The following is a 6,771-nucleotide window of genomic DNA, read 5'->3' as shown; positions in this document are numbered from 1 at the left end:
TGGAAGAATAAACAACTACAAGGTGAAAAATATAATCAAGAAGTAAACACTTATTAAACATCTACTCCAAGTCAGTTATTCTGCTAAGTCCTAGGGATTCAAAGAAAGGCAAAAAAACAATCCATGTCTTCAAGGATCTTATAATCTAATGGAGGACCTAATCATCAAATATATACAAAGCAAGCTATGCACAGGATAATAGGAAATAATTAACAAAAGATAAGCACTAGAGTTAAGAATGAATAGGCTTCCTGTAGAACATGGATATCCAACTTTTAGCTTTTCTAGGCTGCATTGTCTAAAAAATACTTGTCAAGGGCCATAAATAAAATTTAATATTGATTTATAACAACAATATAAACCTATATTACTGAAGAGTATAATAATAAAATGTAATAATGTAATAAAATATAATAAAATACAATAATAAAATGAGCACAATAATAAAACATTTACTTTTTAAACAAAAAATAAGAACATGCTATGTTTAATATGAACACTAAGACTATTTCAAAGATCCTAATTCCTTATGCATATCTTCTGTAAAAAAAACAAACTACTATTATCTGTGAGATGGCACAATGATAGGTGGAAAAGTCAAGCCATGTGGCAAAGGATAAGCTAGTATGAATGGGCTTTGAGGGGCACATGTGATCCACTGGTCCTGGATTGGGCAACCTGCTATAGAAGATAGGATTTTGGTTATCTTTTTTTTGTTGTTTTTGCAAGGCAGTGGGGTGAGCTGACTCACTCAAGGCCACACAGCTAAGTTTTAAGTGTCTGAGGTCAAATTTGAATTCAGGTCCTCTTGATTCCAGGGTCAATGCTCCATCCACTGCACCACCTAGCTGACCCTAGATGAGTCTTAAAAGAAGTCAGGGAAACCAATAGATAGAAATGAGAAGGAATATAACATTCAGCTCATGGGAAATAGCCAGAGAGAATGCCTGGAGTTGAGATCAAATTTCTTCTTGGTAGAACAGTCAGGAGGTCATTATCACTGAATTGAAGAGGATATGGTGGAGACAGGGAAGTGTAAGATATAAGAAGATTGGAAAGGAATGAATGAAGACCTTTAAATGCCAAACAGGAATTTGTATTTGATTCTGGAGACAATAGGGAGCCACTGGAGCTCCCTATGGAGCAGGGGAGTTTCAAGATTGAACCTGTACCTTAGAAAAATCAGTTTAGTGGAGCATGGATTGGAGTGAGGAGAGACTTTAAGAAAACAGACGCACCACTAAGCTATTGCAATAATCCAGGAATGAGGTGATGAGGGTTGTTCCAGAATAGTAGTGATATCAGAGGAGAGACAGGGATGAATTCAAGAGACTTGAAAAGATGAAATTGACAACAGATAACATATTGATAACAGATTTGATAGGGAGTCAAGGATGACTCCAAGGTTATGAGCCTGAGGACTGGGAGAATGATGTTGCCCTCTATAGTAATAGGGAAAGTAGAAGAGGGGGGAAAACAATGAATTTGGACTTGTTGGGTTCAAGATGCTTAGGACATTCCCGTGAAGATATCTGAAAAGCAGTTAGAGATGCCAGATTAAAGGTTGGTAGAGAGTTTGGGAAGATAGGATAGGTAAATTTGAGAATCATCAGCAGAGAGATGATAATTAAATCATGGGAGTTGATGAAATTCCAAGTGTGTAGTTAAAATGCATTCCTGTTTCATTAAGCAAAATTAATGACTGATTATGCCCTGTTGTAAAATCTTCAATTTTCAAAATAATGTATCTTCCCTTAAATCATCATCAACCAACCAATTAACTTGAAATTGTGTAAGAATTTCAATCTTATTAAAAGACTTTCCCTAGAGCTGTTAGTGGACTTCAGGCAATGGTTAGTCTCTCTTCCTTGGGTTATTATATACTGAGAGATGGTATCTGGTGATAGACTGTCACCCACAGCCTATGACTTCCTTCAAATTTTTGTCCAGACATTCACAAGTTAGAATGCTCCTGAAGAAAAGAAACAAGATAGTAAGGGTTGTGAACTCATGCCACAGGTATTTTCTGAAGGAACCAAGTACATTTTCTTTGGAGAAGAGGAGGTTGAGGATAACATGACAGTGGCCTTTAAATATTAGAAGAGGCATGGTATGGAGAAGAGATTATTCTTGTTAAGAATTAGCTACAATGAATGGAAACTGCAAACAAGCAAATTTAGGTTTATTTTACAAAAATCCTCCCTAACAATTAAAGTCATCCCGAGGTCTTTAAGCAAATACAGCATCATGATCACTTGCTCAATATGATGTCAAGAGAATTCCTGTTTAGATATGACTTCAACTAGAAGACTTTTAAAACTTCCTCTGATGCTGATATTCTGTGATTCCTGGACCAAGTAAAGAGCACCTTCTCTTTTTCAATCATGTTTGATTCTTTGTAATCACATTTTCTTGGCAAAGATACAGGAGTGATTTGCCATTTCCCTCTTCAGATGAGGAAACTGAGACCCAGAGAGTTAAATGATTTACCCAGGGTCACACACCTAGGAATTGACTGAGACCAGATTTGAACTCAGGAAAATTTGTCTTCCTGCCTTCAGGCCTAGTACTCTATGTTCTTTACCACCTGGCTGCCTTCTCTCCTACTTTGTAAAAATACTTCGATTCATTTAGTGAACACACACATACATCTGTCTTGCTTGACCTTTCTAAATTGTTTTTATCTCTAAAATGAGGGTATTCAACTCAAATGACTGGTAAGATGTCTTCCACCTTTAAATTTTTGATCTTCCCATAGAATCTGAATGCAGATCAAAGCATACTGTTTTCCCTTTTTACTGTATTTTGGGGGGGGGGGTTGTTTTTTTTCTTGCTAATGATTTTTCCCATTTGTTCTGATTCTTCTTTTACAGGAATATGTTTAAGATTGATGATGGGGGTGGGGGGCAGCTAGGTGGTACAGTGGATAGAGCACCAGCCCTGGAGTCAGGAGTAACTGAGTTCAAATACAGCCTCAGACACTTAATAATTACCTAGCTGTGTGGCCTTGGGCAAGACACTTAACCCCATTGCCTAGCAAAAAAACACCTGAAATGAAAAAAAAAATTAAAAAAATAAAACATTGATGATGGGGGGAATTTGGGTGGTGGCACCTCAAAGAGCTCAAAGATAAGGATACTTATGTGAAGAACTCACAACTGACCTTGGAGGTGCAAAAACTCAGATTCTTTATCTCACAAACTTGCAAAGTTCATCACAGGTCTGCAAAGTCCAAGTAGTTTCATAGATTAAAATTTTTCTGAGAGAAAGAGAGAAAGGAAAACAGCCATAAGTGACTGGGCTTAGCCTGGAGTGAGTGAGTCCCACTGCGAGGAGAATGTGGCCCAAACTTTTATAGTCTTGCCCACTTTCTGTTCAGGAAAAAGTCTGGGAAAAGTGAGTTAAAGAAGGGCCCCAGTCCCTCTCTGTGCCTGGATTCAGATATTCACTTTGGAAGACTGAGAAGCAGGAAGCTTGAGGAGGGTAGAGAGATAGACTGAGATTGTTCCTTGGCAAATTTACATTTAACAATGAATTTACAATGAACAATTTAGAGGGAATTTGCATCATTGGGGGCTTATACTGCAGAGGAAGCCCTCAGAAAATATCAGACAGGCACAAGTAATATTTTTAATATTAAAAAGCAAGATAGTTATTTCTTTTTCAAGAACATGATTATTGGAGGCAGCTAGGTGGCATAGCGGATAAAGCACCGGCCCTGGACTCAGGAGTACCTGGGTTCAAATCTAGTCTCAGACACTTAATAATTACCTAGCTGTGTGGCCTTGGGCAAACCACTTCACCCCATTTGCCTTGCAAAAAAAAACCTAAAAAAAAAGAACATGATTATCCATATATAATCTATATCAGATTATTTGTTTTCTTAGGGAGGAAGGAGAGAGGGGAGAAATTTTACCAAAAAAAATCAAAGTTGAAAACTATGTATGTAATTAGAAAAATAAAATATACAGTTTTAGAATTAAAATTTTTAAAAATTAATTTCCTATGAGGTGGGAAATAAAAAAGTATAAAGCATTACCTCTGTCCTCTAGAAATTTTCAGTCAAAAAAAGGAAGAGAGAGGATAATTATAAAAAATAGCTATAAAACAAGACTATGTGTAGTAAAGAAACACATAATGAATCCTAAAAAATTTAGGGTAAGTAAAGAATACTTCTACCTGGAGAAAAATGTCAGGCTCCAGAGCACAAATTTGAAAGTATTGTTCTTTCTGGATTGATTTGTTACACACCCACCCACACATGTTTATGCATATAATGTAATTCTATGGTCTTAATGAATCTATAGAATAGAGCTAATAAGTACATACATCATCCATTCTAGGTGAACCAGTTGCTCTATTCTTGGTACCTGTGCTGTGGTTGAGTTGTTTTAGTGGGATCCAGCTCTTCATGATCCCATTTGGGATTTTTTTTTGGCAGAGATACTACCATTTTCTTCTACAGATCATTCTGCAGATGAGAAACTGAGGCCACTCTAAAGTCAATGCTGAGAGTTACATTGCTAGTAATTGTTTGAGGTCAGATTTGAATTCATGAATATGAATTATGTACAAAATGGGCTCCTTATAAATCCGGACAGAAGAAAGAACATTATAGTATTACTACTTGAGTACAATAATTTAGATTTAACCCTAAGGAGGAAATTAGTTGTATCCTAATAGGTAAGAAAATATAGATATCACTTCCGGTCTGATCAAATAGAAATCAGTTTCCTTCTCAACCCTTCTGTCAACCAAGTAAATCCCCAGGAAATCCCCTGCTGAGGCTGAAATAGGAATTTTGCTTCCTACAGAAGAGTCTACAGGGCTTGAAATATGTCCTTAGGTTGAATGCATTGGTGTCATCTTGTGAGGAGTTCAATTACCAAAAAAAAATACTAATGGAGAGAATGACTCAAAAGCTTTTTACATTTGGCTTGGGAATTGCATTACTTTTGGCAAGAGATTTGCCATGATAATCATATTTTTGTGCTGGCTGCTTTTGAAATGAGTTTGCCTTCTGGGAATACACACTGCCTGGATTGGGGGAAGATAGGATTCTTTTTCCTAATTTACCCTCCCCTCCAACTCCTATCATAAATACTCTCCATTTGGATAATTATGAGGAAATAAGGGAATCTGTAGAGGAAAGATTGTAGACAGGTTAAAATTTTTGTTTTTACTTTTTGACAACTGTATGTCATCTTTCTCCCCACCTCTCATCTTGAAGGTCATATTGCCACCCTGGTAAACCTCCAACCTAGAGCCTTCTTCTCTCCTTTGCAGACACCCATCTAAGGAAAAAGCATTTTGAGTACTCTAGCCATGCTTCATCTCCCTCTCTGGGGACTCTCTCCAGGCTCCATCTCCTTTTCCTTGATACCTCACCTCCTTCCAAAATCCCTTTATGTATTGTCATCCTCCCTTAGAATGTAAATCCCTTGAAGACAAGGACTGTCTTGACTAGTCATTGTGAAGTAGGGGAAATATTGGACAGAAATGTTTTATAGTTATTAATCTGTACCCTCTGTATCATGTATCTTTCCTCTACTCCCCCCCCACCCCCATCCCACTGTCCAAACTATGAGAGAGGTCAGTGAACTTTTAGTAAAGTACCTTGCCTCTCCGAAGCCAAAGACTAGCCTCTATCAACAAAACAATGGATTTCTGCCTTAACCTGAAATGATAAAGTCTTTGGCCAAGCACCCAACATCTACAAACTTTTCCTTACCTCATCTCTGCTCAGCTCACTCCTCAATTGAGCTGCTCCTCTGGCCTTGGAGTGCAGTCCACTCTGGGTTGGAGGGGGGAAAGGTTGCCCAAACTCTCCTACTCCTCTGCCCTTCTTTACTACTTATCTTGTCTATTATTTTTGCTTATTATCTTCCTTGAAAGCAATCCACTCTTGGGGAGTGTGGATCCCCCTCCCCTTTGCTCTTCTGTACTACTTATCCCCTGATTGCTTGTCTTATGGGAAGCCAGCCCTGCTTGGGGGAACAAAATTCTCCAACCTCTCCCACCCTCTTCCTGCTTCTATTGAAACTCATTATCTTGCTCTTTTTCCAAAGAATGTAATCTATGAAGCTTTTGTAATAACTCATGAGCTTTTTTTAGTCACCCGTGAACTTTTTGTATTAGTTTGTGGATGCTTTGTGGTAAATTGTAAACTGTACAACCTTTGAATTAAATGTTTCTTACCCCTGGGGTTAGATGGTCTGTGAACAAATCAAATACCCATTATCAATTGTGTCCCTAGCACTTAGCATAGTATGTATATACTCAATAAATGCCTTATCTTTTTGTCTATCTATTCCTTAGAATGAACATAGGTACCCAAATGACTCCTGGACACTGTTAGAAAATTTCATTTTCTTATACATTAACCACCCTTTTTCAGAAACTGTATATGTGCAAACTTAGATTCATAGAAGTAGATCTAACAATGACCTTAGAGGTGATTAAGTCCAACCTTCTCATTTTATAAAGGAGATTCAATTCAGATTCAGTTACCTGAAATGACATGCCCATGATCATCCTTCTTATGAATGGCAGAGCAGGATGTTGATCCACTGGTTTTCTGACTCACCTGATCTATTGTCTTCTGGTTGACCTCTCAGTTTCCAGTCTTTCCCTACCTATCCCAGTCTATTCTTTCCTCAGCTGTCAAACTGACATTCCTAAATCTCAGATTTCATCATTTTAAACCCCACCCTCATCTCCCAATTCAATAAGCACCAGTGACTCCTGATTACTCCAAGATCAAATATAAAA

Source organism: Macrotis lagotis, chromosome 1 (genome assembly GCF_037893015.1).
Source record: "Macrotis lagotis isolate mMagLag1 chromosome 1, bilby.v1.9.chrom.fasta, whole genome shotgun sequence".
Classification (NCBI taxonomy): Eukaryota; Metazoa; Chordata; class Mammalia; order Peramelemorphia; family Peramelidae; genus Macrotis; species Macrotis lagotis.
The sequence above is the reverse complement of the archived record's forward strand: the minus strand, read 5'-3'. Positions refer to the sequence as shown.